The sequence below is a fragment of the Halichoerus grypus genome, chromosome 7, assembly GCF_964656455.1.
Source record: "Halichoerus grypus chromosome 7, mHalGry1.hap1.1, whole genome shotgun sequence".
In the NCBI taxonomy this organism is placed as follows: domain Eukaryota; kingdom Metazoa; phylum Chordata; class Mammalia; order Carnivora; family Phocidae; genus Halichoerus; species Halichoerus grypus.
Window position 1 is genome coordinate 37139004 of NC_135718.1, and position 17434 is coordinate 37156437.

General features: G+C 54.7%; 1 protein-coding gene across 5 annotated transcripts in view; it reads right to left on the minus strand.

Annotated features, from left to right (window-relative positions):
- The window catches only part of RASGEF1A (RasGEF domain family member 1A), a 145909-nt gene that overhangs the window by 72092 nt on the left and 56383 nt on the right, over positions 1-17434 (minus strand). Inside the window, exons 1-2 of one of the 5 annotated variants that reach the window (XM_036087043.2) lie at positions 12821-12940; positions 6900-7001 (exon numbers count right to left, since the gene is read on the minus strand). The exons of 3 other annotated variants lie outside the window; for them this stretch is intronic. The gene's annotated coding sequence lies outside the window, so the exon portion shown is untranslated. Of the gene's footprint in view, positions 1-6899; positions 7002-12820; positions 12977-17434 lie in introns of those variants that run through there. One more of the 5 variants, XM_036087044.2, reaches the window with a different exon arrangement.

Sequence of the window (17434 nt, forward strand, 5' to 3'; positions counted from 1 at the left end):
ATTTCATGATAACAGTTAAACTTAAAACATGGTATCAGCACATGAATACACAGTCAGAGCAATGACGCAAACAAGAAAGTCTTGAAATAACCCCAAACACATATAGCAGCTTAGTATATGAATAAAGCTGATATTTCAAGTCAGTGAAGAAAAGGTAATTGTTTAATAAGTGGTGTTGGGCAAATGGGTGGCCATCTGGAAAAAAATAAAATTAGAGTCCTACCAGATAAATCAAATACTCACATTTGAAAAACAAAACCATAAGCCTATGAGAGGAACACAAGAGAGTATTTCTTTATAGTTTCATGGTACAGAAGTTTTTCTGTTAGTTTGAACTTCATGAAATTACTGATGGGCAACCATTTTTGACCTATAGAAACAGTAATTTCACAAGGTTCAAATGTAATATGTATGATACTGACTACATAAATTTTTTAGATTCTGCATGGCAAAAACCAGAACAAACAAAACGAAAATACAATAAGTTGAGGAAAGGATTTGCAACTCATGCTCCAAGAGTCAGTTTCCTTAATATATAGAAAGCTTCTATGAACAATAAGAAAAAAATACCACCAGCCAATTCAGACATCAGTTCACCAGACAGAATACAGGTAAATCTTATACATATGAAAATATGTTCAAATCTCATTCATAGAGAAACGCTAACTAACATTGCAACAAGATACCATTTTTCACCTATTAGATCGGCAAAGATAAGGGGATGGAGAAACAGGTGTTTACATCCATCACCAACAGAAATATAAATTACTATGGCTGAGGAGGACAGCTTAGAAAAATCTATCAAAATTACAAATGCACCTCCATTTCACCCTGCTGTTCTATTCTGAGGGATTTATCCTACAAATATGCTCACACTTGGAGCCAAATGATATCTGGGCAAGGATGCTTGCTGCAGTCACTGCTTATAAAGGAGAGTGGACACCATCTGAATGGCTACTTTTCAGGGCCTGGAGGAATGAGTTACCAGGCATCCACTGGTGGAAGGCCATGCAGATGTTAAAACCAGCGATGCAGGGGCGCCTGGGTGGCTCAGTTGGTTAAGCGCCCGACTCTTGATTTTGGCTCAGATCATGATCTCAGGGTCGTGAGATGGAGCCACGACTCGGGATCCGTGCTCAGCACGGAGTCCGCTTCAGATTCTCTCCCCCTCTCCCTCTGCCCCTCCCCCTGCTTGCGTGCATGGGCTCAAGCGCACTCTCTCACTCTCTCAAATAAATAATCTTTAAAAATAAATAAATAAAAATAAAATTGGGGGCGCCTGGGTGGCTCAGTCAGTTAAGTGTCTGCCTTCAGCTCAGGTCATGATCTCAGGGTCCTGGGATCGAGCCCCGCATCAGGGCTCCCTTGGCCTTTAGGAGCTGGCAGGGATGAGGGAGGAGACATGGGCTCCACATGGACCCTTTTTAGTTGTTGAATGCCTAGTAAAATAAATACAATATGCCAAACTTTATAAACTGAGGAGGGGGAAGGGCAGCCCTAAGAGGAGGCAGGCGGGAATCCCAGGGAAGGAAGAGTGGGGGAGGAGGAAAGGCAGAGTGGGGAGAAAGAAGGTGAGGTATTGCAGGTCAGGAACCCAGGGTGACCTTTCCAGAGTCCCCGCCCACATGGCCGCACACAGGTCAGTTGCCCCTCTGTTGGAACCAACCACATGTGCACACGGCTAAGCTGCAGAGGAGACATGAGACCCCAGTAAAGCCACAAGTCCACGGCTCACCCCAGAGTGACATGTCATCAGTGGCCCCAGGCACCACCTGCCATGGACTGTGTCCCCTGGCTCTCTTGGCTTCCTGGACATGGCAACCCATGTCCACCTTGGGGCCTGGGACCAGCTGCTCCCTCTGCAAGGAGCTTCCTGCCTCCAGATGTCCAAGGGGCTCAAGCTCTACCTTCCAGTGAGGCTGCTCTAACCACTCTGTTCTAAACGGAAGCCCCCCACACTCTCCCCCTCCTCCCCCAGCACCTTCTAATTACCTGTTCTGCTCATTCCCTCCCTATTTCTGGATTTTGTCTGCACTCCCAGAACCTGGGCAGGGCCTGGCACGCTGCTTCTCCACACGCGCTCGGTGGATGGGACGATGATCAGACATCTCCCCACATTCTTTTGGTTCTTCACCACCTTTCCCCAAGTCCCTCTCAGGTGAGGGGTGAAGGGCAGGCAGCACCTCAGAGCATGGGTTTCTCTCAGCCCCGGAGGTCACAGTGAGGTGGTGAGGAGGGGCAGGCCCGGGCTATCCGGCCTTGGGCAGGGTTCTTAGCCCCTCGGAGTCTTGCTGCTACACACGTGACAATTTCCACGCTCTCCTCGGGCCCGCTTATGTCTAATCGCCCCTCCACATCCACCTCACCTCCTGGCGCCTGGGCCCCACCACTCCTCCCAGCCTCAGTCTCCACCTATTTGGCCTGCAGACCCATCCAGCACCGGTGTCCTACAAAGCGACGTTCTTCTGCCAAGCCCCCCGCCACCTCCCTTGCCCTGGCTGTGGGTGCACAGAGCACTGGGCCACGACAGGTTCCCAAGGCCGGGGCACCCTCCCCATTCTAAAGCAGGCCTGAGACACATTATCATTCTCCAGCGCCGGCCCTGGCATCTGTCACATTAGGCTGTGTTTATCATTGTTATCCCTGCAATAAAATGCCTGTCTGCAGCCGGGATTCCTCTTCACTGGGTTCCCTTGGGAACTCGGGGGCCTTGCTCTGGCCATCCCTGCGGGCCTGGGGAATGGTGTGCCCCCTCGGGCCTGACAGCCTGCCCTCCTCCCCTGTCCAGGGCCTGGCAAACTGGGCAGTCAGCACTTCTGGCCAAGGCACATGGCCACAGCCTGGTGAGGGTGGCAGGCTAGGGCCAGGACACGAGAGCCTCCAACATCAGAGCTGTAGATGCTCAGGGGTTCCCTGTGGGAGAACATTTACGCCCCTAGGCAAAAGCCACATGCATTACAGGTAAGCTCAGAGCTGCTGGGGGTGCGCAGCGGACAGGCGGGCATATGTGCATGGAAGCCTTCTCATAGAGGCCTGCCGGCCCCCGAGCTACCCAGGGCCCTGGGGCTCTGGAAACCCAGCCCCAGTCAACCCGCCACGGAAAGATGGGTTAACTGAGGTGCAAGTCAGTTTAATTTAACTCAGCATCACCTGAGTAGGTGGGCATGGGGGTGTCTAGCTCTGCGGTGGGAGACTCGTGGGGGGAGGCGCCCACTGCTGGCCCTGCCAAAGGAGCCTGCCCTGTCAGGAGGCCTGAGGTGAAGGGCAAGGGCAGGGTGAAGAGTTCTCCCTGCCCCTGCCCTGCCTCATCCTCATGGCCAACCTGGTGCCTGGTGCCCTCAGCTCCTCAGGGGGCTGCCCACGGAGCCACCTGCTACTCTGTGTGTGACGCCATATGAGGTTAGGGCAGGCCAAGTGGTTTAGATGGCAGGGAGCCACAGAGGGGCCCGGCCAGCGTGGGGTGGGCTGCCAAGCTAGCAGGCCAGCTGCACCGGGCGTCTCATGGGCCAGGCCCATAGCCCATCCTTGTGCCAACCACACCCACACTGGCCCTCACTGCCCACTCGCTCAGCCTCTCCACACCTCTCTCCAGGCAGTCCCAGGTGCCCCCACCCCTGAATTGGGCTGCAAGAAGCCTGGGAGGGCTCATGGGCCCTCCTGCTGCAGGACATGCCTGAGTGGGGACCCCAGGGAGCCAACTAGCCCCAGGCAGGACAGCTGGGAGCAGGCAGGAAGACAGTGGCTGGGGCTGGAATGCAGGCCCCACATCCCCAGGCCAGGGGTCCTCACCCCACACTATCCTGCTGGCCCAGGCCGATGTCCCCCTCTCAAGTCTGGTGGGCCCTGGACAGCCCTCAGTCTCAGGTTCTCCTGTCCCTGGCCTGCCCAGCCTCCTAACATCAGGCCCAGGGCTGATGACTATGTTGTCAGTCCTTCCCTGGACAAACTGACAGAGCACCCCACTCCCGCATGCACCGGCACAGCACTCGGTCCTGGGGCCCAGCAGTAAGCAGCACAGGGCAGAAGACCCAGACACATGAGGATACACCCCAGGAAGAGGAGACCTCATGGCAAGGTGGCCAGTGCTGTGAGCCAGGCCACAGGACACCACGGGCAAAAGCAGGCCGGACCCAAGGTTGCATCTCGAGCCCCCCAAGGACTAGCAGGGACAGTGGGAAAAGCAGGTAGCTTCTTGCCTGGGAGTGGTAACAGTGCCCCCCCTCCCCGGGGTGGTGCTGCGAGGCCCACCTAGATCTCTGGGCCCTCCTATCAGCCTGGGGTACCTGTCCCCCAGGGCTGCCGGCCTGCAGCATACTTCACATCGGCGACCTTCTCCAGACGACTGGAGGGGCCAACAGCCAACAGCTGACCGGTACAGGGGGCCAGAGTCCAACTCCCTGCCTCACAGTGAGACGGATCCCGTGCAGTCTACACTCTGCAGTTCCCCTACAGGGTGAGACTGAGGCAAGACTCTGCCTGAAACGGCACCTGTGCCTGGCCCCCTCCCCTTTCCTCCCCTGCTTATTCACCCGCTTAGAGGTGTCTCTCAAGAGCATACCCTCTACCTGCCTTGCATCCACATCCCTGTCTCAGGCTCTACATCCGGGGAAGCTGAGCTAAGCGAGGCCCTTCGAAGGCATGCATGACATGAGTGGGTGCAGGGAAAGCACTTAGGAGAGCGCCTGGCACCCAGGGCACCCTCTTTGGACGCGGTCACTGCTGTTACGGGGCCCGGGCACTCTACAGCCCAGACGAAGAGCATCCTAATGGCCCGAGAAGGTGGCACGCCATGTGCAGGGAGCCCTGTCTAAGCTGAGACCTGAGGTGTGTGAGGCCAGAGAAGCATGGGGGCAGACGAAGGCAGGAAAGGGGGGGACAAGGGCCAGCTCAGGGCCTGGACACCAGGAGAGGTAGCAGGAAGGGCACAGGAAAGTGAAAGGAGGCACCGAGACGGCACATTACCCACTCTCCAAAGTGCTCCTTGGCACAGAGGAAAGACCTGGGTTCAAATTCTGCCTTGGCCCTTCTCTCCAGATGGAAGCTCATCCACAAAATGGGTATAATGATGCCAGCATAAAAAAAATATTTAGGACATTAAATTAAGTCATTTATTAGTGAAACACATAGCAGAGCCCTTGGGACAGAGAGCTGGGCAAGGACCGCTTCCTGGTGCATGCACGTGAATGCGTGTACACATACGCACACATACACACATACACACGTGCACACGCATGCACGCACACCCAGAGCCCACACACGTGCCCCGCGTACCAAGGTCTGAGCACAGACAGGGGGTCCACTGGCTCCCCGGCCTCCACCACACTGCCTGCTGTCCAAGCTCTCCGCACTTGGAAGCCGGGGCTGTTCTGGCACTACGACTTCCTTCTCATCCCCTCACAGCGCCACAGTCAGCCCACAGAACAGCAGCTCTTCAGAATCTCAGCCCAACTGTAGACATGCCTGGCATCCCCCCGCTCCAGGGATGTGACCGGCTGTGACCTGGAGCTGCACCCCGGGAGCCATCTCGGCCAGACAGTGCGCTTTAAACCCCCCGGTCTCTGCAGGCTCGAAGGCAGGGCAGCTCCCCTGCCCCAGGCTGCCTGACCACAAGGACAAGCTGGGAGATTTGGCACCTCCCTCAGGCACCCCTGCAGTCCGCAGGAGATCTGGTCACCAGCACCCTGCCTCCAACCCCTGTCCCAGGCGCTGCTTCCCAGCCTCTTTCCCATCTCCGGGGCCAAGGAGGAGGCACCTGTGTGTGGATTTCTCAAAGACCGAGGGCTTTCCAGACAGGGTCGGCTGGTGGTGGCAAGCGACAGGTTTGCAGGGCCACATGGCTGTGTCCCACAAGTATCCCTCTTTATATTTTTATCATTTAATTCCATTATAATCTAATTTCTATTATCTCTTCTTTGATCCACTGCATATTTATACATGTGTTTTAAATTTTCCAAATATTAGACTTTTTAAAGTTATGTTTTGTTATTAATTTCTATCATTATTGCATTGTAGGTAGAAAACATTGTTTGAATCACAGTGTTTTTTTGGTAATCCTTGAGATGTTTTTACAGCCAGTTTGCAGATAGTTGACCTCGTGGTTCAGCAAGTACCTCTGAGCACCCCAGCCACTGCACCGCTGGGGGCGTGGTCCAGGTGGTGACTCATGCCTTGTGGGTGGCTCCCCTCCAGGCTCCGCCCCAAACGCCCCCTCCCCCACCATCTTGGAAGTGATCTGGCCACCCTGGCCTTTCCCAGAGCAACAGCTTGGACTCTGGCCAACCCTGCTCACTGTCAATCCCCCCTCCTAAATCCTTGAGAAACCTCACTTGCTGACCCAGCAGTGGGGGACCCGGGGACCGGATGCTCCCAGGTCACCCACTCCAGCGATCACTCACAGGAACACTCACAGACACGCTCACCTTGATGGAGGTCAGCTGGGCTCCCAGGCCAGAGGAGGGAGGGGTTGCAGGGTATGGGAGGCCCCTTCATGGGGTGGTGTCCACAGGCAGGGTGGAAATGAGGTGGGCTCTCCCGAGCGCAGCCCTGATGTTCTGCTCCTGGCCTCATCCACCCAGTAGGGGCCACCCACTACTAATACCAACAATAATAAAATGAATAATTGACGGCCTCCTGCTTGCTCTCAGTGATTAACTCATGAAAGCTGTGGAGGCTCCCCCTAGGAACTCCATGAACTCCTTCTATGTGAGCTTCCAACCCCATCCAACTCTAACCACCGCCCCCACCCCCAGCTGGTTCACGGGCCAGCCTCCCCACTGCATCCCTCTCCCTCAGCTCTGAAGGCAGAGACCTGGGTCCCAGCAAGGGGGACCAACCCTCCCCAGTCACCACAGCCAGGGCTGTGAAGCTCCAGGCTCCCACCCAGCGCTGCACGTCGTTACCTCATGCGATCAAGACCATAGCCTCAGAGGAGGAAGGGAACCCAAAAGTTCACAGTTCACAGCTGGAAGGGGCTTGGACACAGAACCAGTCTTCAGGAAATCCTAGGCAGGAGAAGTTTGGGCCTCTGAGCCTGGGTTTCTACAGCAACAAAATAGAGTTCCTCACCCCAGGAAGTGCCGGGGCTGGGGCTGGGCACGTCCCCCCATGTCCCAAGTCAGAAGCCTCCCTGGGTCTGCCCCAGTGACCCAGCAGGGGCTGGGATTCAGGCCACACCCAGATGGAATCCAGAGACTTCATGACATGCACATGGGAAGGGTCTGAGTACCAGAGGCCCAGAGAGCCTCACAGGGAGAGAGGGTCTGGGGAGGGGTCCTTGCCGGTCAGGCAGCCTTGGGGGTGGGGAAACCGGCTCAGCTAATAAACCCATCAGAACGGGCACACCCTCTCCCAGCCCCCTCAGCTTCTGGGTGAGCCAGCCTCCTCCACGAAAGCTACTCTTTGTTAACAGTGTTGCCATGGCAACCAGATCCAGGGAGAACTCTCTCTTCAAGGTAGAGTCTGAGGGTGACACTTGGAGAAACGGAAGTGGTGGTGACAACAGGCAGGGGCCTGGCCTCCCAGCCCTACCCCCACTACTCCTTCCTGAACTAGTCCAGCTCCCTGGAGACTGCCCCTTGCCGGTCCCAGAGCTTTGGGTCTGCTCCCCCTCCTCTCCCTGAGGGGGGACAGCAACACGGTCCAGACCAGGCGCCCCCGGCCCATGTTCCCGCACAGATCTGCGTGTCTCTGCCCCACCGCACACACAGGCTCATGCTTTCGCACGTATTCCAGGAAGGCTTGCTGAGTCTACCAGCCCAGCCACCGTCTCAGAGCTGAGGGGGCAACAGGCCAAGTGTACACTTGACTCCAAGAAATCACAGACAATTACACAGGGGAGACATGCTGCAGAGGCCCAGGGCACTCTGCACGGCACACCCATGCCAGAAGGCACCCCCCAGGAAGGCTGCGGGCCAACGAGGTGGGGATAGGGAGTTCTGCCTGGGAACAGAAGGTTCCGAGCATTTTGACAAAGAGAAGGTTAAAAAGGTCACCTGGCTGTGGTGTGGGGAAGGAACTGCAGGGGAAGGAGGCCACTGCAGGTGTGCAAGCCAGAGGGGGGCAGCCCGGCCTGTGGAGAGAGCAGCAGGCAGGGGAAGGGGTGGAGGAGAGGCCTGGGGTGACGGGCTGATCACGCAGTCACTGTGAGGGCAGACCTGGCAGAGGCAAGAGGGAGGCCTTGGCCACCCCGACTGCTCAAATGGTGTGCCTGGAGCAGGTGAGGTTCGGGGGCGCAGTGGACGGGCTGCCCGTGGTCATCTGAGCGGCATCTAGCCGGCCCGGGCTGCACCGCTGACAGAGCCCAGAGGACAGGCCGTGCTGATAGGACTTAGAACGGGATCAGCACCGAGGAGGGAACAGGAGCCGTGGCTGGGGAGGAGAGGGCGTAGGTCCAGGTCCTGAGGAACAGGAATAGTGAGTGGGCCCAGGAGAGGAGGGGGAGCCTGCAGAGAGGTTTGCAGGGTGGCCAGAGGACTTGGAGGCACGCGGGGGCGGGGGGGCCTGCAGAGCCCCGGGGGACAAATGCCTGGGAGCAGGAGCCGTGAACACCAAGAGGGCCGTCGATGTCCACAGGCACCTGAAGACCATTTCCCAGGAGTGACGAGGGCGTGCCAGATTGGAGTGGGCTGGGAGCGAGTGGGAAGTGAGGATGTGGAGTGAGCAAGCAGAGAACACGGCTTCAGAGTCAGCCTACTTGCAGGGGAGGAGAGAAGGGGGAAAATAGCTGGAGGGGGAGATGGCAGAGAGCAGTTTGTTGTTGTATTTAAGCTGAAGAAGCTTTATGAAAGTAGGGGCGCCTAGGTGGCTCAGTCAGCTGGCTGAGCGGTTGAGTGTCAGACTCTTGATTTCAGCTCAGGTCATGATCTCAGGGTCATGGGATGGAGCCCCAGGTAGGGCTCCACACTCAGCGTGGAGGCTGCTGGAGATTCTCTCTCTCCCTCGCCCTCTGCCTCTCTCCCTGCTTGTGTGCTCTCTCTCTCGCTCGCTAAATGAATAAATAAAATCTTTTTAAATTTTTAAAAAATTTTTTAAAAAGAAAGTAATATCACCTGTCAACTAGGGCAGCAACCCCTCCCCTGTGAGAAAGTGATACAAGAGCTGGACAAATGGAATGAAGTGCCCCCTGAGTGCCTAATGTCTTGCCCCCAGGGCTGGCTCCCTGCCTCAGGGGGCTCACAGTGTGTGGCCCACAGGCAAAATGGGGTGTTCTCCTCTAAAGAGCCAGGGAGACTCCGTGAGGCCCAGTGCCAAGCCTCTCCTTGAGCTGGTGCTTGCCCACAGCTCCCTGAACTCACCCTGCGCGACAGAGAACCCCACAGCTGCTCAGAAGGGACATGGCAGGCTCCGAGCTCCCACCACCACTCACCACGCAGGGCAGCAAAGTCCTGCAGCCTGTCCCCCCAGACCCAGCATAGGTGCTCATGGTGGGGAAGTGGGGTGAGAGGCTCTTTTCTCCTGAGCTATGTCCACATCCCGACACCACTCATGGATCCTGAGAAGTTTCCCTAGCAAATAAGTGAGGTGGGTAGAAGCTTCCCCAGACAGGATCACTGGGGGATGCCCTGAACCATACTCAAAGGCACCTACGTGGTTCTTCGGAAATGCTTCTGCAGACGAGAGCATTCAGACACCTGAGGCCATGCTACTGTCCCCCCCTCAGGCAGGGTGGGCAGGTGGCAGGCAGCAGTCATCCGGCCACCCCCTTGGGGTGGATCCGTGTGGATCCTAACACTTTCATACTTTGGCCAGACACCGCTCACAAGCCTCTCTGAAGCCCGTCCCAGGAGGTGAATCCCCAAGGCCCTCCATTCCCCAGGATGAGCCCTGTTCCTCCGTACCTGGTCCCTGTCCCTCCCAAGCTCTGAACAGGCCAAGACATAATGGGGCTTTCAGGTTTTCCCTTCCATGGTTCCTGCCGTGCCACCGCCAGGCTGACATCAGCTGACCTTCCCAAACCCTGCTCCAGGGTTGTCAGATTAGGACTGCCTGGTGTCCCCAGTCCAGGGACATTCTGAATGGATCATAGCCCCTTCTGTGCCAGCCAGACACCCCCTCTGTTTACTCTCCGACACATAAACACACAGTCCCACTGCCCCAGGCTCTGGGCCCAGGAAGAGGTGAGAAGGGCACATACTGAAGAAAGGGCAGAGCATCCTCCCCAGACCCCTAAGGTCAGGGGACCCTGCCTGACGTGTGACCAGTGGGTGTCAGAGGCCCTCCCCTCATGGCCATGGGCCTGGGAGCTTCCCCACCTGATGTCACTTCAGCACCCAGTGATCATAGGCCTCCCTCCCTCCTACCCTGCTTCCTCCTCAGATTCTGCCTGGAAGACAAGTTGCTAAGTAAACACTCATCCACAGGAGGGAGGTGGGCAAGCGAGGGCAAAGGAACTGAGAGGCAGCCTGGAGTGGGTGGGAGTTATAGGAGGCAGATTTCTGCTCAACATTTGGAAGCTCTGAGAGAAAAACAGCCAGAGCAGACCAGGGCTGAAGCAGATGGCCTCAGGAGGGAAAGAGGGAGGGAGGAGGAGTCCCAGCAGGGGCAGCCGGGGGCGGGGTGCTCTGGACCCGGAGAAACGCCGCTATGATCACCGGGACAGGCCCTGATCCGCATCCCCAGTCCTCTCTCCCCCCATGGCCCTGGGACCAGCAGGCCCTGCTGGGGAGGTCCGGAGCCCCTCTTCTGGGGTCGGGTGATGCAGAGGTGCACATCCTACCCCAGCCCGTGCCAGTGTCCCCCACTCCCGAGGACCGCGGTTGGATGCCCCGAGCCCTGCACCTCACTTGGCCTATTTGACAAATTTGGCTTCTGCGAAACATGCGCCTAGAGAACAGGGTTCTGTGGTTAAAAACCAAAAATCAACCAGAGCTATTCCAATATGGCCCATTCAGCCCATCATTCTGCGGCTGGGGAGACAGGTGTTCTCGGGGGTTCTCAGGCCATACCTGAGCATCCCCGCCCCCCACTACTCTCCTCTGAAGGACCCAGGGGATGGACGAGCAGGTCCGTTCCTCACCTGGTCAGCCTAAGGGGGCCCCTTGGGTCGGGATGCCCTCCCCACTTGGCCGGGCCCACCAGCCCCCGGCCTCACTCAGGTCAGCCCAGCACGAATGCAGGCGGCGCTGGTATTTCTCCCCCACCCTCCGCTGCCTGCAGTTGCTAAGTTACACCAGAAAACCCTCTGCTCTGTGTGAACTGTTCCATTTCCACAATTTGCCAGGTGGAAGGGAGCCATCAGGCTAGCAGTTCAAGGATGCCTCCCAGAGAAAAACAAACTTGCTGGCTGGCTCTCGGGCCCCCATGGCATACCTGGAACCACCTGCCTGTGCCCCCAAACCCAGGAGCCACGTGCAAGAGCACACAGCTGCCCTGGGAGGGTGTCAGCACACGGGTCTCTACTGCTCCTTCCCTTCTCAGGGTTCTACTGCCACCCCCTACCCAGCCATGACCCCCCCGAGGGCTGCTGGTCACTATGACCCATGTCCCTAACAACAAAGAAAAGCTAGAGGGGCACAGAACCCATCCACGCGTCCAGAGCCAAGGTCTTCCACTTCCTCCCACTCTGGAGGCCCTCCTCCTGTTCTGGGCTGGGATCCTGAGGTTTCAATGCAAAGTGTCCCTGGATGTCAGGGCAGAAATATCCCTAAAAGTCACTGAAACCATTTACAGATGGGGAAGCTGAGTCCCTGAGAGGCCCGCAGCCTGTCCGCAGTTCAGAAGTCAAGACCTGTGGCCTCCCGACTCCCTAGCTCCCTACTCATAACAAGAGCTGCTGCTTTGCACTCTAGGCCTCCTACTGGGGAGGGAAGGGCCTGGACCCAAGCTCGGCTGCACTGGGCAAGACTGTGTCCAGAGGCAGGTGGAAGACCCCTGAGGGGCCGAGCAGAACACTGCCTCTTTGAGGCTCCCCTGAACACCAACCTGACTCTATATGTCCTGGTGGCCATCTGGGCCCTGCCCTTGCTCCAGAGGATGGGAGAAGAATGATAGCAGTGGGGAGGGTGAACCAGATGGGGCTCACAGCTCCAAGCAGGGAACCAGGGTGCCTGGCCACCACCACATCTCAGCCCCCAGGTGGCTCCCAAGAGGCAGGCAGCCTCCCTGTAAATATCCAGCAGCTCCAGCGCTCACAAGCAGCTAGAGATGCAGGGGGCAAGGGCCTGCTGCGTGTCCTCCCCAGACAGCAGGAGCCCCCTCCCCCCTCACACACACGCAATCCGGAACCAGCTGCACCTTGCAAGGCCTGGGGCAAAGAGAGCACGGTCCTTGAAATGACCCTTGCCCACGGTGCAGAGAGGGGCATCTCGCCCTGGTCGTCTCCCTTCAAATGCTGAGCTCACGCCCCACTTCCTCGCCACACAGCAAGGGCGTGAGATGCCACCGCGGGGCCCAGAATGCAGACAAGCAAATGGAAACTTCCAACTGCGCAGCCCCGAGCTCCTCAGATTTCCCAGCCCCCTCCCCCACGCCAGGCCCGGGGCAGCGGACTTGCCCGCCGGTGCCCCCGCCCGCCTGCCGAGTGCACTCCCGCCACGCCCAGGCAGAGACCGCCCGGTGCCCCGCAGGCGCTGGGGGCCGGGGGGTCCTGGCGCTGTCCAGCCCGGGGCGGAGTTCTCGGCAACTCCGCGCCGGGCTCCCGCACGCCCCCCTGCACGCGAGTCCCACGACCCGTGCCGGGAGCCGGTGCCCCGACCCCGCGACGGTCACGCCGGGCGGGACCCGGGGCCCGCGTACGCCCCGCCCGCGCCGGCCACCGGAGGGGACGGCCCGCGGGAGACAGGGAGGGACCAAGGGACTGAGGATAGCGGTGCCCGCTGCCTACCTCGGTCCGGGCCGGCGTAGCTCCCGCGCAGCCCTCGCGCCGCAGTCGGGCCCCGAGCAACGCGCGGCCCGCGCCGCGGGCGGCTCATGCTCGGCGCCGGGGCCCGCGGCACCCGCCCACCCGCGGCCGCCCCCGCGCTGCGCCAGCTGCGGGCAGAGCGGCTCCCTCCGCAGCCGGCGCCGGGGAGCGCGAGCGAGCGAGCGCGGAGCGAGCACGGAACGGGCACGGAGCGGGCACGGAACGGGCACGGAGCGGGCGGGCGCGAGAGCGCGGGGAGCGGGCGGGCGCGGGGCGCGGGCGCGGGGCGGGCGCAGGCAGAGGGAGGGCGCGGGGCGGGCGCGTGGAGAGGGAAAGTGCAGGACGAAGGTGGAAGGAGAGGTAAAGCGCGTAGCCAGGGCGCGGGGCGCAGGGCGCAGGACTCTGGGGTAGGAGACAGAGAGAGAGTGCAGGGAGAAAGCGAGCCAGCCTTCGTTTAAAAAAGGATAATTCAACAAACCACCCCAAAGGTGATGTGGCCACCTCATGTGAAAGAACCTTTGGGGACTCCCTAGAGCTGCCCAAATGTTGGCTTCTGAAACCACTTCCGTGGGCAATTCCTGGTCGCTTTGATTATTCCCTTTAACCATCACAACCACCCTATAAGGTTGGTGTTGGTTTTGTTCCCATTGCACAGATGAGTAAACTGATGGTAGGGAAGTGAAAAGACCCTGCAGGATCAGGCAGGCAAAGCAAAGCTCAAAAACCACCCTGAGAGATTCCATAGTCCCCATTTCTCCAAAACCACTATGAGGAGGATGCGGGATCCAGCTCTTCTGGCTCCCAGTGAAGCTTCCCGTTCTCTGAACAGTCATCTTTGTTCTCTGGTCACAACCTCAGGGGTCAGGATTGACCCTTACAGGCACAGACTCAAGTGAATATGGAACAGGTCTAGGGCCAGGGAGCTCACAGGATGAAGAGGTTTGGGTGGAAGAAAGGCGAAGTACTCCATAGACATCCCCCACCCCTGCCTTGGAGAGGCTGAGGACCCTTCTTATTCATTCATTCAGTGCATATTTATTGAGTGCTTACTGGATGCTGGGTGCCATTCTGGGCACTGGGATACAGGTGTGAATCCCCCTGTCTGGTTGAAGTTTGCATTCTTGTGGGAAGCAGGCAGTAAGTAAAAAGCACAAGAAAATATTTCATATGTCAGATGATGCAGATGCTTTGGAGAAAAGCATGGCAGAGAGAGGGTATAGGGAGGGAGTCCAGTTTGTGGAGTTATTTTATTTTGGCAGGTCAGGGAAGTCTTTGCTGAAGGGGTGACATCTGAGCCAAGACCTGACTGAAGCAAGCCATGATAAATCCAAAGAATGAACATTTGAGGCATAGGATGCGAAGGCCCTGATGTGAGAATATGCGTTGGGTGTGTGCAAGCGATAATGAGGAGACAGACCGGTGTGCAAATGAGTGAAGAGTGTGGTAGAGAGTGAGATTCCAGGAAGTGCCCAGGTGACCAGATCAGGGAGAGTGGTTGGCCATTGGCCCATTGTGGTTTTGACTCAATGCCAAGCTGGTGGAGGGTTTTGCAGAGTAATGTTATGGTCTGACTTTTCTTGACAAAAACATTTTATTTTGGAAAATTTCAAACATTTACAAAAGTGGGAGCTAAGAAGGTAATAAGCCCAATGGCCCAACATCAACAATTACCAATACGTGGCCAATTTTGTTTCATCAGTACCCTCACCAACCACTATATTTGTTCAAGCGAGCATTTGCTTGTTATTAAGTGAACGTTTATAACTTTTTAAAGTATAGTATACATTAATGATGGTATACAAATCGTAAATTTGTGCTCAATTGATTTTCAATGAGAATATTAATAACCATCTGTACCTTGATTTTCACTATGGGAAGGTTTTAAATTAGATTCATTTTCTTTAATAGATCGAGGGCCTTGCAGATTGTCTAATTCTTCCGATGTCACTTTTGATAAATTGTGTTTTTTCAATATTTTTAATTTGGCTAAATTTTCAGATTTACTGACAAGTTGTTCATAACATCTTCATATTAGCCCACAGATGTCTGCAGAATATGTAGTGATGTCCCATGTTTCATTCTGATATTGGGAATCTTTGTTTTCTCTTTCTTTTCTTGATCAGTCTTGCTAGAGTTTTGTCAATTTTACCATATTTTTCAAAGAAAACTTTTGCCTTTGTTGAGTTTTCTCTATTGTGCCTTCTATTTCATTGATGTCTACCCTTTGTTCGATTATGTCTGTATTTCTGCTTTGGTGGAGATATTTACTGTTTTGTTTTGTTTTTCAGTTTCTTAAGTTGGAAGCTAGGATCATTGGTTTTCAGCCTTCTTTTCTACTATATGCATTTAAACCTATGCATTCCAAGCACTGTTTTACCATCTCTCACAAGTTTTAAGGTTTTTATTATCATTTAGCTCAAGATATTTTTTAATTTCCATCTTTTTAAATTTATTTGAGAGAGAGAGAGTGAGAGAGCACAAGCAAGGGGAGGGGCAGAGGGAGAAGCAGACTCCTCGTTCAGCAGGGAGCCCGATACGGGGCTTGATCCCAGGACCCTGAGATCATGACCTGAGCCGAAGGCAGATGCTTAACCAACTGAGCCACCCAGGCACCCTTTAGTTTCCATTTTGACTCTCTTTTGGCCCGTAAATTATTTGGAAGGGTGTTGGTTAGTTTCCAAATACTAGGAGGTTTTCTAGTTATCTTTGTATTACTGAGTTCCAGTTTAGTTAGTTATACAACAGGCAGAGGATGAACTCTGAATGATTTCAATTCTCTGAAATCTACTCATACATTTATGGCCCAGAATATGTTCTATTTTGGTAAATGTCCTATATGCCCTTGAAAAGAATGAATATTCTGCATAAATCAGTTAGGTCAGGTTGGTTAATCAGGTCCAAAGCTATATTGCTACTGAATGTAATTTGTGTTCTGTTAGTTCTTTTTTTTTTTTAAGATTTTATTTATTTACTTGACAGAGAGAGAGAGAGCACAAGCAGGGGAAGCGGCAGGCAGAGGGAGAGGGAGAAGCAGGCTCTCCGCTGAGCAGACAGTCTGACATGCGGCTCGATCCCAGGACCCTGGGATCGTGACCTGAGCCGAAGGCAGACGCTTAACTGACTAAGCCAACCAGGGCCCCTCGTATTCTGTTAGTTCTTGATACAAACTGGAAACAACCCAAAGTCCTTCAATGAGTGAAGGGATAAATAAATTGTAGCACATACAATGGAATACCACTCAACGACAACATGAATGATTCTCAAGAGCATTATGCTAAGTGAAAGAAGCCAGACTCAAAAGGATTCAAACTGTATGATTCCATTTATATGACTTCTAGAAAAGGCAAAATTGGACAGGTGGAGAATAGATCGGTGGTCCCTAGGGGTTGGTGGGATGGAAGGATCGACTACAGGGTAGGGAAATTTTTAGGGACCATGAAAGTATATCCATGTCTTGATTTGTGGTGGTGGTCACATGACTATGCATTTGCCAAGATCTAAAATAACCGTACACCAGAAAGAGTGAATTTTACTGTCTGTAAATTAAAAAGTAATTTTAATCTCCAGTATAATTAGAGGCTTGTTGTGGCTACCTTGTCATCTCTTTTTTGTTCAGATGTTGTCCACAAGTTTTCCACTTTCCCCTCCTTTTTGCTATATCTATTATGGAGGGAATCAGGATGACTAATTACTGCCAATGAATATAGCATTACCACTGTTGTCACAAAATGAAGAAGAAGTAGGGTGCACAGGGGAGTTGGAGGGAGCAGTTAAAGGCTGTTCAGACAGTCAGATGATGAATGATGGTTGCTTAGAACAGGGTAGTCATGCTCATGAAGATAAGAAGTGTTTGCAACTCGACATGTGCTGCAGATAAAGCCAAAAGTCACTTGGGTCACAGAAAAAGAGAAAAGCCAACAGTCCTTTTGCCCCAAGCAGTCTTGCTGTCCATGCTCTGGAGCACATCCCAAGATGCATCTGCCTAGCTGGCACTGGTAGTACTTTGAGTGTTGTTTTATTTGGGCTGGCTTTGGGGTAGAGGGATTTCTGCAGGTTATGAGAACTAAAATACATATATCCGTGACGATTCAGCCACCCACTCTTCCTGTTGCACCTAGACATTGTCTTGCCTCAAATTTGTCCCCCTTCAAGACTTCTCATCACAACAATTGCACTGGTTTACAGCTTTTTACTTCCGTGGAGTTCAGTTCACTGACTAGGTCCTCTAGATTTCTGATTCTCCATCCAAACCAGTTCTTCCCAGGATTTCAGTTTTCTCCCTCCTGACTTCACTTGCCTTCCTTTTTAGCCTTGTTTCCATAGAATGGGTTTTCAATTGTTCCCTTGGCAATACCCTGGATTTTCTTGCTTCTTTTACCTTCATATCTCCCACCTGGTAAAACTCCAGTGACAGATAAATCCAACTCTGCCTTCTCCAGGTGTCCCCTCAGGTATCTAAGTGCTGCTTGAGGCAATCACACAGCCCTGCTCCCACTCTAAATTCACAATAAATTCGTCAATGAAACTGAGAACTCAACACTACTCAGTCATCCTCCTACAGTTCTTTCTTTCCTTTTCTTTTCTTTTAAAAGATTT